The sequence below is a fragment of the Pleurodeles waltl genome, chromosome 11, assembly GCF_031143425.1.
Source record: "Pleurodeles waltl isolate 20211129_DDA chromosome 11, aPleWal1.hap1.20221129, whole genome shotgun sequence".
In the NCBI taxonomy this organism is placed as follows: Eukaryota; Metazoa; Chordata; class Amphibia; order Caudata; family Salamandridae; genus Pleurodeles; species Pleurodeles waltl.
Window position 1 is genome coordinate 517,098,403 of NC_090450.1, and position 25,465 is coordinate 517,123,867.

Consider the following 25,465-nt stretch of genomic DNA (forward strand, 5'->3'; position numbering starts at 1 on the left):
CGCTCGACCCCATCTTCTCCTCCAGCAAACACATCACCTTCAACCACGCCACCAAACTCACCTGGTCGGACCACAGCTGTGTCCACTTCAGCTTCAAGAAGACCACCGTGCATCACCACACCCAGCAACCACCAAGAAGACACTGGAATCGAATCACCACAGAACAGCTCGCATCTACCCTCTCCCAGAACCAACCCACCAGCACCAACGACCCCAACGAAGCCGCCAACAACCTCACAAGCCGGATCTCCGACTGCGCCAACCTCCTGGCCCCCCTGAAGACTCAAGCTATCACCAACAACCACAAGAAAAACTCCTGGTTCACCCCCGACCTCAAGGACTCCAAGAAAGAATGCCGCGCCCGCGAGAAGACGTGGCGCCTCAACCAGACCGAAGAGAACATGTCAGCTCTCAAGGACGCCACCCGCCAACACCACCAACACCTCCGCGCCGCACGAAAAACAGCCTACCGGAACAGACTTGGCAACAACGCCCACAACAGCAAGGAACTATTTGGCATCATCAAAGAGCTCTCCAACCCGGATGCAGAAAACAACTCCATCCCTCCCTCACAGGACCTCTGCGACTCCCTCGCAACCTTCTTCCACCACAAGATCACCGATATATACAACAGCTTCACGACCGCCAACGCGAACCCCCCCCCGGAACCCGCCACCGACATCACCACCATCCTCACCTGGAGCCCAACCACCACCGAGGAGACCACCCGCATCATGAACTCGATCCACTCCGGATCCCCATCGGACCCCTGCCCGCACCACATCTACAACAAGGCCGACAACATCATCGCACCGCACCTCCGAGACGTCATCAACGCCTCCCTCACCACCGCCACCTTCCCGGATAGCTGGAAACACGCAGAGCTCAACGCCCTCTCAAAGAAACCTACAGCAGACCCCACCGAACTCAAAAACTTCCGACCCATCTCTCTCCTACCGTTCCCCGCCAAAGTGATTGAGAAAATCGTCAACGCTCAACTCACCACCGCCCTGGAAACCAACGACTCCCTCGACCCCACACAGTTCGGTTTCAGGGCCAACCACAGCACCAAAACCGCTCTCATCGCAGCCACGGACGACATCCGAGCCCTGAACGACAAGGGAGAAACCGTGGCCCTCATACTCCTGGACCTCTCTGCAGCCTTCGACACGGTCTGCCACCACACCCTGATACGCCGCCTCAGCAACGCCGGCATCAGAGGCAAGGCCCTGGAATGGCTCATCTCCTTCTTCTCCGGAAGGACCCAGAGAGTCCGCCTACCCCCCTTCAGATCCACAGCCACGGAGATCATCTGCGGCGTACCCCAAGGATCCTCCCTCAGCCCCACTCTTTTCAACGTCTACATGACCCCCCTGGAGAACATTGCACGCAAATACGGACTCGACCTCATATCCTACGCTGACGACACCCAGTTCATCTTATCCCTCACCAACAACCCCACCTCAGCTAGGACCAGACTACATGAAGGAATGAAGGAAGTAGCAAACTGGATGACAGACAACCGGCTGAAACTGAACACAGATAAGACGGAGGTCCTCATCCTCGGCCCTACTCCCACCGCATGGGACGACTCCTGGTGGCCACCCGCCCTAGGCAGCACTCCCCAACCCACCGACCACGCACGCAACCTCGGCTTCATCCTGGACTCATCCCTCTCCATGACCAGACAGGTTAACTCGGTGACCTCGGCATGCTTCAACACCCTCCGCATGCTCCGCAAGATCTTCCGCTGGATCCCCACCGACACCAGGAAGACCGTCACCCACGCCCTCGTCACCAGCCGCTTGGACTACGGGAACACTCTGTACGCTGGCATCACCACCAAGCTGCAGAGGAAACTTCAACGGATCCAGAACGCTGCCGCACGTCTCATCCTGGACATACCCCTCCACCACCACATCTCCGGACACCTGAAGAAACTTCATTGGCTCCCAGTCAGCAAGAGGATCACCTTCCGACTCCTCACCCACGCACACAAAGCCCTCCACAACCTCGGACCCAAACTCATCAACAACCGCGTCTCCTTCTACACTCCTCCGCGCACTCTACGCTCTACCGGACAGGCCCTGGCAGCCGTACCCCGCATCCGCGAAGCCACCGCCGGAGGAAGATCCTTCTCTTTCCTGGCAGCGAAGACCTGGAACTCTCTGCCCAGCCACCTTTGCGCCACACCTGATCACCTCACCTTCAGAAGGCAGCTCAAGACCTGGCTCTTCGAGCACTGACACCCCCCCACCCCCACCCCAAGTGCCTTGAGACCCTTTATGGGTGAGTAGCGCGCTTTATAAATGCGAATGATTGATTGATTGATCGACGATGGGGAGCGGTTGTTTGGTAGCCTTTTCATCTTTTCCAAAAACTATTATGTTTAAGCATCAGGCACACAAACTGCCTTTTTTCCAGTGGAAAGAGTACACCAGCCTAGGGTCCAGGACTTGGTAGGCACCTCTAGGGGTAGGGCTCAATCTCCCAGGGGCTTTTGCACATAGAGTACTGTGGTGTATAGCGAGCTGGTGCGAGGGTGGATCAGCAGAGTAAAAGTATTTGGTAGCATTCACCGTGGCCTCCCATTATTATAAATTTGACACTGGTTGGATGCTCAAGGGGTTTGGGAGGAGTCACTGCCACTCTGTTGTTCTGGTATTGCTGTGGTGCATGTGTTGTGGTATAAATTAATCCTTAAACTGCTGGATCCTCAAGCGCTGCTAGTGAGCGTTTTGAGTCTTGCGATGTATGTGCTCTTTTTTTACCCTTGGTGTGGGGTTCACAGAACATTTTGAACTAGGTGGCTGCACCATGCTTTGATTGGCTGTATGATTATGCTCCAGTAAGCCCTCGATCAATCTGTGGCAAGGCAGGCCATTTTCCTACCTATTGCATGCAGATCATGATGCCAGGGTGACACTGCTCTGTGACTTAAAGTGGTTAAAAATGCCCCTGGCCTTGCTCTTGTCTATGGTGTTCATGTTCATGGCTGTGTCTGAGCATGTGTATGAGCAAGTATTTGTGTTTAACAAGTGGAGAGATGCCCTAGTGAAGCAGCCCTAGTAATAGCAAGTGAGTCAACAAATTACCAGGGAGAACAGAGCCAAGGGTCTGTCAACATCAAGAAGTGAAGTGCGCTTTAAGAGGAAGTACAAGTGGTTTGGTGACTGAGTGACAAATGAACTCCCCTCCCTCCTAAAAGAAAATGACTTTGGCTGGAGCACTGTAGTTCCAGCTTTGGAAAACTCAAGTATTTCTCTAACATGACTCCTTGGTTCCCCACTATAAGAAATGGATCTTCAAATGTGGGACTTCTTCTGTGTGCATTCTGTTATTGTCAGGTGGATTTCTGCTGTTTTAACTGGCACCATCATCATGATGTCCCATAGTCATGATGTTTGAAATTAAAAAAAGAAACATTTACTAACCTATGCATTTGTTGCAATCCTACTGTGTGGCAACAGCGGTGGCTTGAGGTTTTCCTATAGGACCAGCTTGTTGCTCATGACTATTCTGCTTATGAACACAATCTCATCACCACGCTTTGAGAACATTCCTGCATCAGAAACTCTCCATCTTTTCACCACCATACTCATTTGGAGTGTCCTCATAATATTAAAGCCTACATCTGTTGTATAATTCATTGTTGACATGATGGTTTTGCGTCCCAATGTTGGTGGTGTGACTGACCTTGAATCTCCTAAGTCTCCTTTCTACGTTGCGACTGTTTACTACAAATGCAACTGGGAACCAACATTGGGATTGCAAGAGTTTTTCAAATGAAAAAGTACTGGCCACTTTTAACCCCTTCGCTGCCAGGCCTTTTCCCCCTCCTGTGCCGAGCCTTTTTTTGGCTATTTGGAGCAGTTCGCGCTTAGGCCCTCATAACTTTTTGTTCACATAAGCTACCCACGCCAAATTTGCGTCCTTTTTTTCCAACATCCTAGGGATTCTAGAGGTACCCAGACTTTGTGGGTTCCCCAGAAGGAGGCCAAGAAATTAGCCAAAAAACAGTGAAAATTGTGTTTTTTTTAAAAAAATGGGAAAAATGGGCTGCAGAAGAAGGCTTGTGGTTTTTTCCCTGAAAAGGGCATCAACAAAGGGTTTGCGGTGATAAAATCACCAGCTTCCCAGCTTTCAGGAACAGGCAGACTTGAATCAGAAAACCCAATTTTTCAACCCAATTTTGGCATTTTACTGGGACATACCCCATTTTTACGATTTTTTGTGCTTTCAGCCTCCTTCCAGTCAGTGACAGAAATGGGCATGAAACCAATGCTGGATCCCATAAACCGCAACATTTCTGAAAAGTAGACAAAATTCTGAATTCAGCAAGGGGTAATTTGTGTAGATCCTACAAGGGTTTCCTACAGAAAATAACAACTGAAAAAGAAAAATATTGAAATTGAGGTGAAAAAAACATCAATTTTTCTCTAAGTTTTACTCTGTAACTTTTTCCTGCAATGTCAGATTTTCGAAAGCAATATACCGTTACGTCTGCTGGACTCTTCTGGTTGCGGGGATATATAGGGCTTGTAGGTTCATCAAGAACTCTAGGTACCCAGAGCCAATAAATGACCTGCACCCTGCAGTGGGTTTTCATTCTATGCCGGGTATACAGCAATTCATTTGCTGAAATATAAAGAGTAAAAAATAGCTATCAAGAAAACCTTTGTATTTCCAAAATGGGCACAAGATAAGGTGTTGAGAAGCAGTGGTTATTTGCACATCTCTGAATTCCGGGGTGCCCATACTAGCATGTGAATTACAGGGCATTTCTCAAATAGACGTCTTTTTTACACACTGTCTAATATTTGGAAGGGAAAAATGTAGAGAAAGACAAGGGGCAATAACACTTGTTTTGCTATTCTATGTTCCCCCAAGTCTCCCGATAAAAATGATACCTCACTTGTGTGGGTAGGCCTAGCGCCCGCGACAGGAAACGCCCCAAAGCGCAACGTGGACACATCACAGAAAACAGACCTGTTTTTAGCAAAGTGCCTACCTGTAGATTTTGGCCTCTAGCTCAGCCGCCACCTAGGGAAACCTACCAAACCTGTGCATTTCTGAAAACTAGAGACCTGGGGGAATCCAAGATGGGGTGATTTGTGTGGCTCGGACCAGGTTCTGTTACCCAGAATCCTTTGCAAACCTCAAAATTCGGCTAAAAAAACACATGTTCCTCACATTTCTGTGGCAGAAAGTTCTGGAATCTGAGAGGAGCCACAAATTTCCTTCCACCCAGCGTTCCCCCACGTCTCCCGATAAAAATGATACCTCACTTGTGTGGGTAGGCCTAGCGCCCGCGACAGAAAACGCCCCAAAGCGCAACGTGGACACATCACAGAAAATAGACCTGTTTTTAGCAAAGTGCCTACCTGTAGATTTTGGCCTCTAGCTCAGCCGCCACCTAGGGAAACCTACCAAACCTGTGCATTTCTGAAAACTAGAGACCTAGGGGAATCCAAGATGGGGTGATTTGTGTGGCTCGGACCAGGTTCTGTTACCCAGAATCCTTTGCAAACCTCAAAATTTGGCTAAAAAAACACATGTTCCTCACATTTCTGTGGCAGAAAGTTCTGGAATCTGAGAGGAGCCACAAATTTCCTTCCACCCAGCGTTCCCCCACGTCTCCCGATAAAAATGATACCTCACTTGTGTGGGTAGGCCTAGCGCCCGCGACAGGAAACGCCCCAAAGCGCAACGTGGACACATCACAGAAAACAGACCTGTTTTTAGCAAAGTGCCTACCTGTAGATTTTGGCCTCTAGCTCAGCCGCCACCTAGGGAAACCTACCAAACCTGTACATTTCTGAAAACTAGAGACCTAGGAGAATCCAAGGAGGGGTGACTGGCGGGGCTCGGACCAGGTTCTGTTACCCAGAATCCTTTGCAAAGCTCAAAAATTGTCTAAAAAAACACATGTTCCTCATATTTCTGTGGCAGAAAGTTCTGGAATCTGAGAGGAGCCACAAATTTCCTTCCACCCAGCGTTCCCCCACGTCTCCCGATACAAATGATACCTCACTTGTGTGGGTAGGCCTAGCGCCCGCAACAGGAAACGCCCCAAAGCGCAACGTGGATACATCACAGAAAACAGACCTGTTTTTAGCAAAGTGCCTACCTGTAGATTTTGGCCTCTAGCTCAGCCGCCACCTAGGGAAACCTACCAAACCTGTGCATTTCTGAAAACTAGAGACCTAGGGGAATCCAAGATGGGGTGATTTGTGTGGCTTGGACCAGGTTCTGTTACCCAGAATCCTTTGCAAACCTCAAAATTTGGCTAAAAAAACACATGTTCCTCACATTTCTGTGGCAGAAAGTTCTGGAATCTGAGAGGAGCCACAAATTTCCTTCCACCCAGCGTTCCCCCACGTCTCCCGATAAAAATGATACCTCACTTGTGTGGGTAGGCCTAGCGCCCGCGACGGGAAACGCCCCAAAGCGCAACGTGGACACATCACAGAAAACAGACCTGTTTTTAGCAAAGTGCCTACCTGTAGATTTTGGCCTCTAGCTCAGCCGCCACCTAGGGAAACCTACCAAACCTGTGCATTTCTGAAAACTAGAGACCTAGGGGAATCCAAGGAGGGGTGACTGGCGGGGCTCGGACCAGGTTCTGTTACCCAGAATCCTTTGCAAAGCTCAAAAATTGGCTAAAAAAAACACATGTTCCTCACATTTCTGTGGCAGAAAGTGCTGGAATCTGGGAGGAGCCACAAATTTCCTTCCACCCAGCGTTCCACCAAGTCTCCCGATAAAAATGATACCTCACTTGCGTGGGTAGGCCTAGCGCCCGCAACAGGAAACGCCCCAAAGCGCAACGTGGACACCACCAAAATTTTGGAAGAAAACAGAGGTGTTTTTTGCGAAGTGACTACCTGTAGATTTTGGCCTCTAGCTCAGCCGGCACCTAGGGAAACCTACCAAACTTGTACATTTCTGAAAACTAGAGACCTAGGGGAATCCAAGGAGGGGTGACTGGCGGGGCTCGGACCAGGTTCTGTTACCCAGAATCCTTTGCAAAGCTCAAAAATTGGCTAAAAAAACACATGTTCCTCACATTTCTGTGGCAGAAAGTTCTGGAATCTGAGAGGAGCCACAAATTTCCTTCCACCCAGCGTTCCCCCACGTCTCCCGATAAAAATGATACCTCACTTGTGTGGGTAGGCCTAGCGCCCGCAACAGGAAATGCCCCAAAGCGCAACGTGGACACATCACAGAAAACAGACCTGTTTTTAGCAAAGTGCCTACCTGTAGATTTTGGCCTCTAGCTCAGCCGCCACCTAGGGAAACCTACCAAACCTGTGCATTTCTGAAAACTAGAGACCTAGGGGAATCCAAGGAGGGGTGACTGGCGGGGCTCGGACCAGGTTCTGTTACCCAGAATCCTTTGCAAAGCTCAAAAATTGGCTAAAAAAAACACATGTTCCTCTCATTTCTGTGGCAGAAAGTTCTGGAATCTGGGAGGAGCCACAAATTTCCTTCCACCCAGCGTTCCCCCAAGTCTCCCGATAAAAATGATACCTCACTTGCGTGGGTAGGCCTAGCGCCCGCGACAGGAAACGCCCCAAAGCGCAACGTGGACACCACCAAAATTTTGGAAGAAAACAGAGGTGTTTTTTGCGAAGTGACTACCTGTAGATTATGGCCTCTAGCTCAGCCGGCACCTAGGGAAACCTACCAAACCTGTACATTTCTGAAAACTAGAGACCTAGGGGAATCCAAGGAGGGGTGACTGGCGGGGCTCGGACCAGGTTCTGTTACCCAGAATCCTTTGCAAAGCTCAAAAATTGGCTAAAAAAACACATGTTCCTCACATTTCTGTGGCAGAAAGTTCTGGAATCTGAGAGGAGCCACAAATTTCCTTCCACCCAGCGTTTCCCCACGTCTCCCGATAAAAATGATACCTCACTTGTGTGGGTAGGCCTAGCGCCCGCGACAGGAAACGCACCAAAGCGCAACGTGGACACATCACAGAAAACAGACCTGTTTTTAGCAAAGTGCCTACCTGTAGATTTTGGCCTCTAGCTCAGCCGCCACCTAGGGAAACCTACCAAACCTGTGCATTTCTGAAAACTAGAGACCTAGGGGAATCCAAGGAGGGGTGACTGGCGGGGCTCGGACCAGGTTCTGTTACCCAGAATCCTTTGTAAAGCTCAAAAATTGGCTAAAAAAAACACATGTTCCTCACATTTCTGTGGCAGAAAGTGGTGGAATCTGGGAGGAGCCACAAATTTCCTTGCACCCAGCGTTCCCCCAAGTCTCCCGATAAAAATGATACCTCACTTGCGTGGGTAGGCCTAGCGCCCGCGACAGGAAACGCCCCAAAGCGCAACGTGGACACCACCAAAATTTTGGAAGAAAACAGAGGTGTTTTTTGCGAAGTGACTACCTGTAGATTTTGGCCTCTAGCTCAGCCGGCACCTAGGGAAACCTACCAAACCTGTACATTTCTGAAAACTAGAGACCTAGGGGAATCCAAGGAGGGGTGACTGGCGGGGCTCGGACCAGGTTCTGTTACCCAGAATCCTTTGCAAAGCTCAAAATTTGGCTAAAAAAACACATGTTCCTCACATTTCTGTGGCAGAAAGTTCTGGAATCTGAGAGGAGCCACAAATTTCCTTCCACCCAGCGTTCCCCCACGTCTCCCGATAAAAATGATACCTCACTTGTGTGGGTAGGCCTAGCGCCCGCGACAGGAAACGCCCCAAAGCGCAACGTGGACACATCACAGAAAATAGACCTGTTTTTAGCAAAGTGCCTACCTGTAGATTTTGGCCTCTAGCTCAGCCGCCACCTAGGGAAACCTACCAAACCTGTGCATTTCTGAAAACTAGAGACCTAGGGGAATCCAAGATGGGGTGATTTGTGTGGCTCGGACCAGGTTCTGTTACCCAGAATCCTTTGCAAAGCTCAAAATTTGGCTAAAAAAACACATGTTCCTCACATTTCTGTGGCAGAAAGTTCTGGAATCTGACAGGGGCCACAAATTTCCTTCCACCCAGCGTTCCCCCACGTCTCCCGATAAAAATGATACCTCACTTGTGTGGGTAGGCCTAGCGCCCGCGACAGGAAACGCCCCAAAGCGCAACGTGGACACCACCAAAATTTTGGAAGAAAACAGAGGTGTTTTTTGCGAAGTGACTACCTGTAGATTTTGGCCTCTAGCTCAGCCGGCACCTAGGGAAACCTACCAAACCTGTACATTTCTGAAAACTAGAGACCTAGGGGAATCCAAGGAGGGGTGACTGGCGGGGCTCGGACCAGGTTCTGTTACCCAGAATCCTTTGCAAAGCTCAAAATTTAGCTAAAAAAACACATGTTCCTCACATTTCTGTGGCAGAAAGTTCTGGAATCTGAGAGGAGCCACAAATTTCCTTCCACCCAGCGTTCCCCCACGTCTCCCGATAAAAATGATACCTCACTTGTGTGGGTAGGCCTAGCGCCCGCGACAGGAATCGCCCCAAAGCGCAACGTGGACACATCACAGAAAATAGACCTGTTTTTAGCAAAGTGCCTACCTGTAGATTTTGGCCTCTAGCTCAGCCGCCACCTAGGGAAACCTACCAAACCTGTGCATTTCTGAAAACTAGAGACCTAGGGGAATCCAAGATGGGGTGATTTGTGTGGCTCGGACCAGGTTCTGTTACCCAGAATCCTTTGCAAAGCTCAAAATTTGGCTAGAAAAACACATGTTCCTCACATTTCTGTGGCAGAAAGTTCTGGAATCTGAGAGGGGCCACAAATTTCCTTTCACCCAGCGTTCCCCCACGTCTCCCGATAAAAATGATACCTCACTTGTGTGGGTAGGCCTAGCGCCCGCGACAGGAAACGCCCCAAAGCGCAACGTGGACACCACCAAAATTTAGGAAGAAAACAGAGGTGTTTTTTGCGAAGTGACTACCTGTAGATTTTGGCCTCTAGCTCAGCCGGCACCTAGGGAAACCTACCAAACCTGTACATTTCTGAAAACTAGAGACCTAGGGGAATCCAAGGAGGGGTGACTGGCGGGGCTCGGACCAGGTTCTGTTACCCAGAATCCTTTGCAAAGCTCAAAATTTGGCTAAAAAAACACATGTTCCTCACATTTCTGTGGCAGAAAGTTCTGGAATCTGAGAGGAGCCACAAATTTCCTTCCACCCAGGGTTCCCCCACGTCTCCCGATAAAAATGATACCTCACTTGTGTGGGTAGGCCTAGCGCCCGCGACAGGAAACGCCCCAAAGCGCAACGTGGACACATCACAGAAAATAGACCTGTTTTTAGCAAAGTGCCTACCTGTAGATTTTGGCCTCTAGCTCAGCCGCCACCTAGGGAAACCTACCAAACCTGTGCATTTCTGAAAACTAGAGACCTAGGGGAATCCAAGATGGGGTGATTTGTGTGGCTCGGACCAGGTTCTGTTACCCAGAATCCTTTGCAAAGCTCAAAATTTGGCTAAAAAAACACATGTTCCTCACATTTCTGTGGCAGAAAGTTCTGGAATCTGAGAGGGGCCACAAATTTCCTTCCACCCAGCGTTCCCCCACGTCTCCCGATAAAAATGATACCTCACTTGTGTGGGTAGGCCTAGCGCCCGCGACAGGAAACGCCCCAAAGCGCAACGTGGACACATCACAGAAAATAGACCTGTTTTTAGCAAAGTGCCTACCTGTAGATTTTGGCCTCTAGCTCAGCCGCCACCTAGGGAAACCTACCAAACCTGTGCATTTCTGAAAACTTGAGACCTAGGGGAATCCAAGATGGGGTGATTTGTGTGGCTCGTACCAGGTTCTGTTACCCAGAATCCTTTGCAAAGCTCAAAATTTGGCTAAAAAAACACATGTTCCTCACATTTCTGTGGCAGAAAGTTCTGGAATCTGAGAGGGGCCACAAATTTCCTTCCACCCAGCGTTCCCCCACGTCTCCCGATAAAAATGATACCTCACTTGTGGGGGTAGGCCTAGCGCCCGCGACAGGAAACGCCCCAAAGCGCAGCGTGGACACATCACATTTTTTCATTGAAAACAGGGCCTACCTGTAGTTTTTGGCCTGTAGCTCAGCCAGCACCTAGGGAAACCTACCAAACCTGTGCATTTCTGAAAACTAGAGACCTAGGGGAATCCAAGATGGGGTGACTTGAGGGGCTCTGACCAGGTTCTGTTACCCAGAATCCTTTCCAAACCTCAAATTTTGGCTAAAAAAACGCATTTTTCACACATTTCGGTGACAGAAAGTTCTGGAATCTGAGTGGAGCCACAAATTTCCTTCCACCCAGCGTTCCCCCAAGTCTCCCGATAAAAATGATACCTCACTTGTGTGGGTGGGCCAGGTGCCTCCAACAGAATAAGGCCCAAAACTTGTAGAGATACAGTGGATAGTACTGCGAGTTTATAAGGACATATTCTTTTATACATCTTTAGACTGACTCTGCTTTGGGGACGCACATACGTGAGGTGTCATTTTATTTGGGAGACTGAGGGGAACACTGGGGAGTAGGAATTTTGTGCTGGAGTGGTGATCGTACGAAGAAAAGTCAGGAAAATATGCTTTTTTTAAGCACATTTTGAGGTTTACAGAGGAGTCTGGGTAAGAAAATGTTGGGGGATCCACGCAAGCCACTCCTCCCTGGACTCCTTGGGGTGTCTAGTTTTAAAAAATGTCTGGGTTTGGTAGGTTTCCCTAGATGAAGGCCGCACACAGGACCAAAAACATAGGTGCCCTCTCCCCCCCCAAACACAGGTAGTTTTGTAATATATCATTTTGATGTGCCCACATACGTCCGTGATGTGCCAAACACTAAAATTTTGAAAAGAAACACACTTAGGTTATGTGAAAAAGACCCCTCACCCACCAACCAAGTTGGTGGCATGCTTCATCATCGGGGTCCCACCTGAGGCACCTAGCGTGTCATAGGTGTGCTGCGACGCCTGATTACAGCGGAGCAGGTTTGGTCATTTTTACCACACATACTGGTTGGATTTGGCACGAGGGTGAGTGATGGTTCAGTGGATCAAATTTTACTAACAAGAGCTTTCACAAAAATGAAAAGCACTGTTAGTAACTGAAAGGCAAAAAACTGAACCAATGACTCACAGCTCGTGAGCTGTAAAGCCGCGACAAGGCACCAACCGCTTTACAGTCCATTCACACAACTTTCATACATGACACACACAAGGCCATTCACACCGCCAGCCACGGGCCCAGCACATTACAACACTCGCATCGACAGACAGCGCCACTCAAGGGCCCATCACTTACATACGCCCACATGCCTGATACAACAATCACACCAGCTGATGGGAGTGTGTGGACTGGTGTTTGGCTGGCAGTGTGTTGCAGTAGCCAACATCAAGTCAATATGTACAGTCTCAGCCAAGCCCCACTCCACACACAATGGCATCATATATATATTTTTTTTTTAAACAGAGGAACCCCTAACTAAGTAGAAAGAATTACAAAACAACAAACACAAAAGCTCTAACTAAGAACATGACAGAAATGCTAACCATGAAACTAAACACATGAAAATACAAAACAGACATGAGTTTACACTCATGGTTGTTCTCAGAAATTCTTCTGGGTGTGGTAATTCTTAAAACAAGCACCGACACACAGCCCAGGCTTTGAAGGACAATCTGGGCAGTACATTCGAGACTCCCTCCGGATACCTCTTCGAAAACACACTCTACATTTCTTAGCTGGAAAGTCTTTTTTGGGTGTGGGAGGAATGTGCTCAGCAAAGTGGCGATCTTTCAATCTAGCCACATCCTCCACCACTGCTTCTCTAGGAACTCTGGCCTGTTCCACCACAATAAGGCTCTCTATCACTGACTCCTGAAATTTCACAAATGTCATCTTTGAGTCTGGAGACCTATCCCTAAACACAATAAAAGCATTGAAGGTTGCTAAGTGGAAGAGGTGAAGTGCTAACTTCTTATACCAAACATAAGACTTACGAATAGCAGTATAAGGTTCCAACCTCTGGTCAACTCTATCTACACCTCCCATGTGCTTATTATAATCTAAAATGCACACAGGTTTGCGCACTTCAGCAACCTGGCCCCAAACAGTCACAGGGGAAGTACTCTCATCATGGATGGTACTTAGCATGTAGACATCCCTCTTGTCTGAAAATTTCAAAGCTAGCAGCTCCTCGTTCCGCAAGGCACAGCACTGTCCCCTCTCAAGTTTTTTACAGACAAGCTCCCTTGGATAGCCTTTCCGGTTAGAACGGATTGTGCCACAAGCAACTGTGTCCACTCTAAACAATTCCTTGAACAACTGCACACCAGTGTAGAAGTTATCTACATACAAATGGTGACCTTTGTTGAACAGTCGTCTACCAAGATCCCACACTATTTTCTCAGTAACTCCAAAAGTGGGAGGACAACCAGGGGGGTCAATATTGGAATCCCTACCAGTGTACACACGGAAACTATACACATATCCTGTCCTACTTTCAGACAGCATATACAATTTAATTCCATATCGTGCCCTTTTGCTAGGAATGTACTGCCTAAAAACCAAACGACCCTTGAAGAGGACCAAAGACTCGTCCACACTTATCTCTTTGCCTGGAACATAGACCTCCGAAAACCGATCTACAAAATGATCAAGGACAGGCCTAATCTTAAAAAGACGGTCAGAATCTGGGTGATCTCGTGGCAAGGCTAATGCATTGTCAACAAAATGCAGCATCCTAAGAAGAAGCAAATACCGATTACGACTCATGGTAGCTGGAAATATAGCTGTTGCCATCAAGGGACTAGTAGACCAATAAGAAGCCAGTGACGGCTTCCTTATCAACCCCATCAAAAAAGTCAAACCCAAAAACTGTTTTATCTCCTCCAAATTTGTGGGAATCCACTGGGCAGCTCTAGAGTGTGGCCTAAGTCTAGCAGCGTTGTCCCTCAAATGCTGCTCCGCATACAAATTAGTCTGCTCAACAATCTCTTCCAAAAACACATCATCCATGAATAACTCAAAGAAATTGATAGGCATAACGTTCTCTGTATTGGCGTTACACCCCGGGAGACCAGTAAAGGCAGGCAACTCTGGCTGCTCCATGTTTGGGGCAACCCAGACATCAGGTCTTCTAACGGGAAACCTTTCAGCCCCAGGTTGCTGCACTATTGGCACATCAATGTCCTCCTCTAAAACAGAACCTTCATCTGCACTGAGTGTGGCTTCATCATCAGAAGATTCCCCTCCAACAGAAACATCACTGCCAGAATCTCTGACTTCCTCCTCTGCCTCAGATGCAGAGTCCGTCTCATAGTCATGATCAGACTGTGACTCAAAAAGCATACCAACCACCTGCTGAGCGGTCATCCTACGGCTAGCCATGATCTCTCCTGCTAAAATTAACTGGACAAATTCACCACCAACAACCAGCACTGTGTAAGACAAGTAACAAAGTGTAGCTTTGTTAGTAAGAGTTACAAACTCAAAAACTATACCGCTCACTTGCCTGAAAAAGCTTGATTCACCAGCAACTACACAGCAATCACCAATGATATCCCACTAAAAAGAACGAAAGAAAGGCAAATTAGAAATAAGACAAAACAAATATCATTGTGCACAAACCTAAGGACAATTTCACACACAATCCTGCATTTAGTACACCCCCTACAAACATGTCATTCATGCATGGCAACAATACTCCTTTGGAGTAAATTGTATTTACTTACCTAAAACATGCAACTGTGCAAACTGCAGGTCAACCACCGCCAAAACCGCAAGGAGCCACAGCAAATAAAGCAAAAGCTTTGAACTAGAACAAAAAGGAGGAAAACATTTATTATCACAAATGCAAAGACTTCTTCAGTTGACAAACACCCCACCATCAAACATTTTAGAAATTGGTGCCTAAGTGGATTCTGCCATAGGGGCAGATGGGCCTACTAAAAAAATAGGCCTGTCTGCCCCAAGGAAGCCAAAAAATACCTTTAGTACTGTGTCCCCATGGAGAGCGACCCTTGCCAAAGGGGACAGCCCTCAAACAAAAAAAAACAAAAAAAACACACACAACACTATCCCTGGTGCCTAAGTGGCTTCTGCCCCCTTGGGGGCAGGTGGGCCTAAGAAAATAGGCCCATCTGCCCCCAGGGGGTGTAGAAATGGCCAACAGGTCAATGCCCCCCTTGGGGGGGCGCCCCGTGACCAAGGGGACGCCCCCCCCCACAAAAATAAACAAATAAAAAAAAATCCCTGGCGTTCTAGTGGTTTCTGCCCCCCTTGGGGGCAGATCAGCCTAAAAATAATAGGCTGATCTGTCTCCAAGGGGTGCAGAAATGGCCTGGGTACATGTGCCCCCAAAGTGGGGGGCGACCCTTGCCCAAGCCCCCCCCCCATCCACTAACACACACACACACACACACTATCCCTGGTGTCTACGTGGCTTCTGCCCCCCTTGGGGGCAGGTGCGTCTAGAAAAATAGGCCCATCTGCCCCCAGGGGGGGCAGAAATGGCCAACAGGTCAATGCCCCCCTTGGGGGGGCGCCCCGTGCCCAAGGGGACGCCCCCCCACAAAAATAAACACATAAAAAAAAAACCCTGGCGTTCTAGTGGTTTCTGCCCCCCTTGGGGGCAGATCAGCCTAAAAATAATAGGCTGATCTGTCTCCAAGGGGTGCAGAAATGGCCTGGGTACATGTGCCCCCAAAGTGGGGGGCGACCCTTGCCCAAGCCCCCCCCATCCACTAACACACACACACACACACACTATCCCTGGTGTCTACGTGGCTTCTGCCCCCCTTGGGGGCAGGTGCGTCTAGAAAAATAGGCCCATCTGCCCCCAGGGGGGGGCAGAAATGGCCAACAGGTCAATGCCCCCCTTGGGGGGGCGCTCCGTGCCCAAGGGGACGCCCCCCTACAAAAATAAACACATAAAAAAAAAACCCTGGCGTTCTAGTGGTTTCTGCCCCCCTTGGGGGCAGATCAGCCTAAAAATAATAGGCTGATCTGTCTCCAAGGGGTGCAGAAATGGCCTGGGTACATGTGCCCCCAAAGTGGGGGGCGACCCTTGCCCAAGCCCCCCCCCATCCACTAACACACACACACACACACACTATCCCTGGTGTCTACGTGGCTTCTGCCCCCCTTGGGGGCAGGTGGGTCTAGAAAAATAGGCCCATCTGCCCCCAGGGGGGGCAGAAATGGCCAACAGGTCAATGCCCCCCTTGGGAGGGCGCCCCGTGCCCAAGGGGACGCCCCCCCACAAAAATAAACACATAAAAAAAAATCCCTGGCGTTCTAGTGGTTTCTGCCCCCCTTGGGGGCAGATCAGCCTAAAAATAATAGGCTGATCTGTCTCCAAGGGGTGCAGAAATGGCCTGGGTACATGTGCCCCCAAAGTGGGGGGCGACCCTTGCCCAAGCCCCCCCCATCCACTAACACACACACACACACACACTATCCCTGGTGTCTACGTGGCTTCTGCCCCCCTTGGGGGCAGGTGCGTCTAGAAAAATAGGCCCATCTGCCCCCAGGGGGGGCAGAAATGGCCAACAGGTCAATGCCCCCCTTGGGGGGGCGCCCCGTGCCCAAGGGGACGCCCCCCCATAAAAATAAACACATTAAAAAAAAACCCTGGCGTTCTAGTGGTTTCTGCCCCCCTTGGGGGCAGATCAGCCTAAAAATAATAGGCTGATCTGTCTCCAAGGGGTGCAGAAATGGCCTGGGTACATGTGCCCCCAAAGTGGGGGGCGACCCTTGCCCAAGCCCCCCCCATCCACTAACACACACACACACACACACTATCCCTGGTGTCTACGTGGCTTCTGCCCCCCTTGGGGGCAGGTGGGTCTAGAAAAATAGGCCCATCTGCCCCCAGGGGGGGCAGAAATGGCCAACAGGTCAATGCCCCCCTTGGGAGGGCGCCCCGTGCCCAAGGGGACGCCCCCCCACAAAAATAAACACATAAAAAAAAATCCCTGGCGTTCTAGTGGTTTCTGCCCCCCTTGGGGGCAGATCAGCCTAAAAATAATAGGCTGATCTGTCTCCAAGGGGTGCAGAAATGGCCTGGGTACATGTGCCCCCAAAGTGGGGGGCGACCCTTGCCCAAGCCCCCCCCCATCCACTAACACACACACACACACACACTATCCCTGGTGTCTACGTGGCTTCTGCCCCCCTTGGGGGCAGGTGGGTCTAGAAAAATAGGCCCATCTGCCCCCAGGGGGGGCAGAAATGGCCAACAGGTCAATGCCCCCCTTGGGGGGGCGCCCCGTGCCCAAGGGGACGCCCCCCCACAAAAATAAACACATAAAAAAACATCCCTGGCGTTCTAGTGGTTTCTGCCCCCTTTGGGGGCAGATCAGCCTAAAAATAATAGGCTGATCTGCCCTCAAGGGGGGCAGAAATGGCCCTAAAAGACATGCCCCCCAAAGGGGAGCGACCCTTGCCCAAGGGGGCGCCCCCCCATTCACTACACACACAATCCCTGGTGCCTAAGTGGCTTCTGCCCCCCTTGGGGGCAGATGGACCTAAAAAAAATAGGCCGATCTGCCCCCAAGGGGGGCAGAAAAGGCCAACAGTTCTCTGCCCCCTTGGGGGGGGCGCCCCTTGCCCAAGGGGGCACCCCCCCCAACATAAATGCACAGAAAATATAAATCCCTGGTGATCCAGTGGTTTCTGCCCCCCTTGGGGGCAGATCCGCCTAAAAAGTAGGCCAATCTGCCCCCAAGGGGGGCAGAAATGGCCGTAACTAATTGCCCCCACAAGGGGAGCGACCCTTGCCCAAGGGGCCGCTCCCCGCAAACAAGAAAGGGTGAAGAACAACAAAAAAAAAAAATCCCTGGTGTCTAGTGGGCATTCCTGCTGCCCGATCGCAATGCGATCGGGCAGCAGGAATGCTCAAAGAGACACCGGGGGAAAGGAAAAGCCTTTCCTTTCCCCCGGTGCCTCTTTAGCCCAAACCCCCCACCCACCGGGAAGAGGAACTCACCTCTTCTCTCCACGCCGCACAGGAAGCAAATGGCTTCCTGTGCGGCGAAATCCCCATAATGAAGTCAGCGCGCTGATGTCATTATGGGGGGTTGGGGGGGGTCGGAGGTGGAAGGGGAAGGGCTTCCCCTTCCATCCCTGACTTTGGGGGGTGGGGGGAAGCACACAGAGGGAGCGAGAGCGCTCCCTCTGGGCTGTGTGCCGAGGACGTAGTGGTTACGTCCTCGGCACAGCAGCACTGTGCCGCAGGACGTAACCACTACGTCCGCGGCACAGAAGGGGTTAATTAGGTAAATGAAGAGACCTGCTATATGGCTATACTGAGGAAAATGTCATATCCACCATTTTGGATTGGGCAGGATTGTGGTAAACAAGCTTGTTTACTTGAGGTCATCAGGAGGACATATTCACAGTTGGTAGAATATGACTAATACTTAGCATTTTAGAGACATTACAGTGCATTTATATATGATACACAAAACATTGCTGATTGTCTCGCAACAATGCTGTCATTCCAAAGTTGAACTGAAATTTGTATGCATGGTTTGCATGTGTGATATTTTCTCTTTTGGTTTGGCTATCTCTGATGTCAAGACAGATAGAGTATTTCAGGTATCTAATCGGATAACGGAGCATGAGCCTTATTTATTAAAACTCTGTACCTCTTACATATTACTTGCTATCGGAAAACAGAATGTCAAACCTCCACCTTTCTTTTGGCAACCCCTGGTGAACTGGTGTTGCAATGGGGAAAATGGAAAAAGGTTTTCTCACATTACACCATGGTTTGAGGGATGTCTTTGAGTGCCAGAAAAAAAAAAACATTTTTGAATTGTCTAAAATCGGAAGGACAAGAAATATTTGAACACTTACTTGAATTGTCACCAGAAGAAGCGGTTGGGTTGAATGAGTGTCAAAGTGGTCTGAAAAAAAGAGATTTACATTTTCTTCTTAGAGTTATGATTGCTCTAGAGAAATACCATTTTTGAAAAAACTGAGAAAAGTGAATCTTTGGAAGAGTACATAACGGATGTTAGAAATTGGGTCTCTAGTTTGCAGAGGTATAAACCCTTGTCCAGGTAATGACCACAATCCTAGTCATGGTAAGTCACAACACAGTCCAAATTATCCTGTGCTAACCGTCTGGTAGCTTGGCACAGAGCAGGAAGGCTTAACTTAGAAGGCAATTTGTGAAGTATTTGTACAATAGCTCACACAGTAACACAGTGAAAACACCACAAAAAGCACTTCACACTAGTTTAGGAAAATAAATAATATTTATCTGAATAAAATAAGACCAAAATGAGAAAAAATTAATATGCACAAGTCAAGATATCAGTTTTTAAGGGTTTTAATGAGTCTTATTCCATGAGAATCTGTGGATGTATCCTTGTAACTCACAGTATCTGGGATCTGTAAAAAATAATGATGTACAGGGTCTCAGAGGAGGAGATGCATTGAAAAATAAGGTGTTGCATCAGATTGACCGACGAGGCACAGACTATGCGTTGTTTTTTTCCACGCTACAAAGTGACGCATCGATTTATGGGAGCGCAGCCTTGGTTCTAAGGAGATGCATTGAAAAATAAGGCACTGTGATGGATTTTGCGGCGCTGCACAGATGATGCATCATATCTTTTCATGCTGCAAGGGAATGTATTGATTTCCAGGAAGGCAGCCTTGATTTCTCACTGCAATGTCGGGATATTTTGATGTCCAGGGATGATGCATTGAAAATTCTTGATAAGCTGGTGAGAAGGAGCAGTTGCTGCACCGATCTGGTAGGCAACGCAGTGGTTTTTCAGCCACGAAAAAGGCACCGCGTCAATTTCTGCATGCTTTGCACCGATTTTCCATTGAACAGGGAACTTCTTCTGTTTGGTGACGTCTTTGTGGCCCTGAGACTTCAGAACAGGAGGCAAGCTCAATCCAAGCCCTTTGAGAGCACTTGTAGAAAAGGCAGAGTCCTTCCAGCAGAGTCGGGGCCAGAAGGCAGCAGGGCAACAAGCAGCGCTGCAGTCCTTCTCAGCTGAGAAGTCCAGATTTGTCCTTTGAGCAGTCAGTCAGTCCCTCATATCCAGAAGAATCTGATTTGGTGGGGTCAGAGACCCAGTACATTTACCCAAAAATACCTTTGAAGTGGGAGAAACTTCAAAGAGTGGTTTTGAAGTGCACAGTTTCCACTTTCAGCCCAGTCCTGCCTGCTAGGATCCCTGTGGGGTTATCAGTCCTTTGTGTGAGGGCAGGCCACTGGCCTTTGAAGTATAAGGGAGAGCCCATCCACCCTTCCTGCTAAGGGAGACCCATTCAGTTTGCAGATGACTGTAGATGTGAGTGAGTGTCCTTTGTTTACAGCTGTCTGGGTGGAATGCACAAGGGGAGCTGTCAAACAGCCCAGCCCAGATGTGGATTAGAGACAGGAGGTAAGGCACAGATGGTAGTAAGAGAAGAGAAATGGCCACTTTCTAAAAGTGGCATTTTTAAAATAGTAATATTAAATCCAACTTCACAAGTGAGCAGAATGTTCTATTGCCATTCTGGCCATTCTAAACATGACAGGCTTATTCCTTTCAAGTCAGAATCTACCACTTAAAAGTAGACACAGACAATTGTAATGCTGGCCTATGAGGGGAGCAGGCCTCACAGTTGAAAACCAATTTGTGAGTTTTCCACTACCAGGACATGTAAAACACATAAGTACATGTGCTGCCTTTTACTTACACAGCACCCTGCCCTATGGGTTACCTATGACCTACCTTAGGGGTGACATATGTAGAAAAAGGGGAGTTTAAGGCTTGGCAATTAGTTTTAAATGCTAAGTCGAATTGGCAGTGAACCACACACACAGACCATGAAATGGCAGGCTTGAGACATGGCTAAGGGGTTACTTATGTGGGTGGCAGAATCAGTGCTGCAGGTCCACTAGTAGCATTTAATTTATAGGCCCGAGGCACGTCTAGTGCACTTTACTAGGGACTTACAGGTAAATAAAATATGTCCAATGGGTAGGAGACAATGTTACCATGTTTAGGGGAGAGAGCACATGCACTTTAACCAGCAAAAACAGGTTCAGAGCAATGGAGGGAAGCAGGCAAAACGTTGGGGGATGACCACACTAAGGCTGTCAGGTCTAACAATGTAGTTAAAGAAACTTGCCTCAACTTATGATTTGGTAATTGCATTGAGGAACATCTGAGAGACCAGTTTACATTTGGTTGTAGTTTTGAGAAAGAAGGAAATTATTTGGCAAAAAAAAAAAACTCATTTACTTAGATCGTTGCCATAGCTGAGTCATGTGACACAGTCGAACCTGTTTGGAGGAAATGAGAAAGGATATGAGCAATAATTCTCATCAGAATGGAATCTAAATGCATATGATCACAGAGTGTGTGACACATTAACATGTCTGAGATATAGAGGCTTTCGTCATAAGCTAAAAACAGTAAATTCCATCTGCCTGAAATTGTGTATTTTGGACATAAAATCACTACAATAGGTGTTGAATCTAAAGGTGATTTGATCAGGGATATAAATGACATGCGTATTCTGAGTGACAAAGATGAAGTGAAATCACATAAGGAGTCCATTGAAAAAGCTGTTATTGTCTAAATGCAGTACAGAGTGTGAAAGTCTGTTTAATGCCCTTATGCAAATTTTGAGTAAAGCACCTAGCCTTCAAAGTTTCAAGTCCAGTGAATGATATTGTGATAAAGACTGATGCATGATCCAAAGTTATTGGTGCAGTTCTGAAACAAAACTTCAGTTGGGTTGAACGTAACATACTGTTCATTTCAAGAAGCCTGGGAGATGTAGGGTTAAATTACTCAGTAATTGAAAAAGACGTGTTGACTACGTTGGGCCATGATAGGGGAGTAAATTTTACATTAAGACTGATCACAAGCCTCTCAAATACATTTTCAAGAAGAAAAGCATTAAAGTTATCTCAGGGAGAATATGAAAATGGGTGTTATCCTTGTAATTGTAAGATGCATTAATGTATCCTTTATTACCCCTGTTGAGGCTTTGAAGCACTTTGTGGCGAGTAACATGCTACTCCGGGCCCAAGATAAGCTACTAATAGTTAGCAGGTTCATATTTATTTCTATATATATTAGTTGTCTTTCTTGTTTTTTGTAGAGTTTAGAGTACAGATAAAATAATGGAAGTAGATTTGAAAGGGGAAGTATACAGGTGTTTTTTGTAAGGAGAGGTGGTGTGGGCCTGTTAGTTGGGTGACATAGGTAGAAAAGGATTGGAGAGTTTGATAGGGATATTTGGGTGTTCATGAGCTTCATAGTGGATATACAGATATGGGATTAAGAAGGAGGGGACAAAGGTTGAAAGGAGGATTTGTTTGTATTCAAAAACTGAAATTGACTTAGACATACACATAAGAACATGACACATGCTTAGGTTGAATTAGCTAGAGACAAATGCTCTATATAAATACCCATATTTTAAAAGAATGTGTAATATTTTACATGGTCTGAAGTCTACAGTTAGTTTGTGGGTATGAATGTTTCATGTTGTTTCTTAAGATTTTAGTGGCAGGCATAAACTCTTCTATATAGATATCTATATATACTTAAAAGCAGCAATTATGACATCTTCTGATGTGCACTTGTCTCTTGTGGCATAATATACCTGTTTTCTACTTATATGAATGCATGTGCTAACATGAAGTACAGTTCAATGTGCAATGACACATGTATAACAACTTTATCTATGTACTGCGAGAGACATAGTTGGTCATGTCTAAGTTTAGTAGTGGTACACTCTAGTGTTGTGATTATAATGGTCATGTGGGGAAGAGCCAGCTCTTGAGTAATCTCTGAAGCTAAGATGGCTCTCAGTGGATCGTATGCGTGTGGGTAGTGAATTCCACAGTGGAGAAAGATTTTCCTGTATGTTGGAATGTTAAGGCGGTGAGGTTGAGGTTCCTTTGCTGTAAGTATTTGTTGATTCTTCCTATTAAAGAGTAGTTCTTTGCTATGTATTGCTCTGTGTGTGATACAATGCAGTTTGAAGGTGGATCTTCTGGCAACTGGTGGCCAGTGTAGGGTTCTCAAGGCTGGGGAGATGAATGCTTGCAGCTTTGCTTGTTTGAGTAGTCTAGTGGCAGCGTTCTAAATTCTCTTAGCTAACAGAGGTGATTTGTGATACAGAGCGGTAGTTTAATACAGTTTAGATAGTACAAGCAAGATGGTAGGTTGAACCTTGTCAAAGAGTAATAGGTGCAGGAAGATGCGTTGCAGTGTTTTCAGTGTGAGAAAGCTTAGTTTGGCTACCTTGTCCAGTGGTGCATTCACTGCATTTCTAAGGTTTCTTACATCCTTGGATATCTTTGATGGTGGTCTTAGATTATCAAGCCAGGTACAGAGAGAGAGTTATAGGTTTTCCAGTCACCACCTTGCTAGAGTTTTTAATTTGTTGTAGACTATGGGCTTCATTCTGACCTTTGGCGGGCGGCGGAGACACTGAAAATCTTGGTGGGGCCCTGTTAGGGGGCCCCTGCAGGGCCCCACGACACCCGTTACCGCCAACCAGGTTCTGGCGGTCAAAGCCGCCAGAACCAGGCTGGCGGTAAGGGGGTCGGAATCCCCATGGCGGCGCTGCCTGCAGCGCCGCCATGGAGGATTCCTCAGGCCAGGGGAAAACCGGCGGGAAACCGCTGTTTTCCCTTTTCTGACCGCGGCTTTACCGCCGCGGTCAGAATTGGCCTGGATGCACCGCCAGCCTGTTGGCGGTGCATTCGCGGTCCCCGGCCCTGGCAGTCCATGACCGCCAGGGTCGTAATGACCCCCTATGTACGGAATACAAAAAAATGTCTTGCTGATTGTTGTTGATGCATCATTATTGTGAAAACTTGTGATAATGGACTTGAGTTTGGCAATGATTTGGCAAGGATATGGTTTTACTGGTAGTGCTCAACCTTTCAAGTGCTCAACCTCTTAAGTACTCAAGTTACATGTCCAAGTTTGTATTGAGTCTAGAGATGTCATCAAGTTGTTAGAGGATTGTGTTTTAAAAGAAAGATTCTCAAAAACTATTTTCAATGACAATGGTGTTCAGCTGGTGTCTAGGGAGATGGAAACATTTTTGTCGGAAAGAGAGATTAAACACAAACCACTGTAATAAATCATCCAGAGGCAAGTGAAATGGTACAGAAGTTAAACAAAGTGTTAAGGAAATAATTCCTAGAGTGGCAATATTGTGCGTTGTCAGAAGGAATTGTTGGACAAGGTGAAAATCTAAAAAGTAACTCTGCATTCTTTCTCAGGGGCCACTCCATTTGAGCTGTTTAGGAATAGGAGATGTAATGCTAAAATTTGTCCTTGTGGGTGAATGACAATGGCACAGATGGTTTCCATGGCATAGATGATGACTGGAGAACGCTTGAGGAAAGGAAAATGGAGAAGAGAACATTTTTGTTTGATAGCCGAGGAAATATATTTGTCAGAATGATTTTCTTAATGTTTCTTGTTTACCTAAAATACATATAACCATTTAGTGCATAATGGCCAGAATTATCATTTTTTGTAAGTGATAAACATTTTCAAAGATGCTGACTTTCTCTCACAGCTCCCCAGAATTTGAGAAGAACTGGCTTAAGAGAGACAATTCTTAAATGTGTTTAGGATTCAAAAGGAACATGTTAGCATGGATCCTAAGTAGGTGTGCAAACAAAAAACTTTTTGCTTCCCCATCAAGTGTGGGACAAATCCCAGGACAAAGAGATCACCTTGTTGGTCAAAGAAGTACAGCTGTGCTGTCCATTTAGGAAAGATGCAAATCAAATCTTAAGAACAATCTGTAACTGGCAAAGATTTGCTTGGAGGGTGCTTCAAGGAAATGAGATGTCCAAGATCCACCAAGACCTTGTACCTTGTCTGACTGGATTGACCATAATGCCATCTGAAAACCCATGTGAGTGTTTCTATGTTGAGCCTCCACTGCCTCAGTGTCCTCCATACTATATTACCTGTTTGACAAATTGAGAGGAACCAGGCATATTTTTCCTTTTACCCTAGAGCTCATGCCATGCTAGTCTCCTCTTAGCTTGGATTTGTCACCCTATTTCTTGCCATTCATTACTAAAGTTTAAATTAAATACAAAAAAAATGTTATTGTAGGTTTCCATGATGCAGGTGATGAAATCGTAATGCTAAGCAATCATCATCCTAAGGGATTGATACATGTATGTTTTATTTTTGGAGGTTTAATTAATTAATTAATTAGGTAAAGCAGGAAGACAATGAAAAAGAATAGACGAGAGGAGCGCTAGAGCATGTCACAACACAGCATGGCTGCCATAGATAGGCTCTTTTAGGGGTAAGAGAGACACTTCACAGAGATACCTACTTTGGCTCTTTATGCTCTACAATAAACACTTTGGGGGTCATTACAAACTTGGCGGGCGGCTACCGCCGCCCGCCAGGCGGTAACCGCCATGCGGCCGCCAATGTGGCCGCACTCACGCGGCCCCCATTATGACATTCCCGCCGGCCCAGCAGGGATGAGGCCGCAAC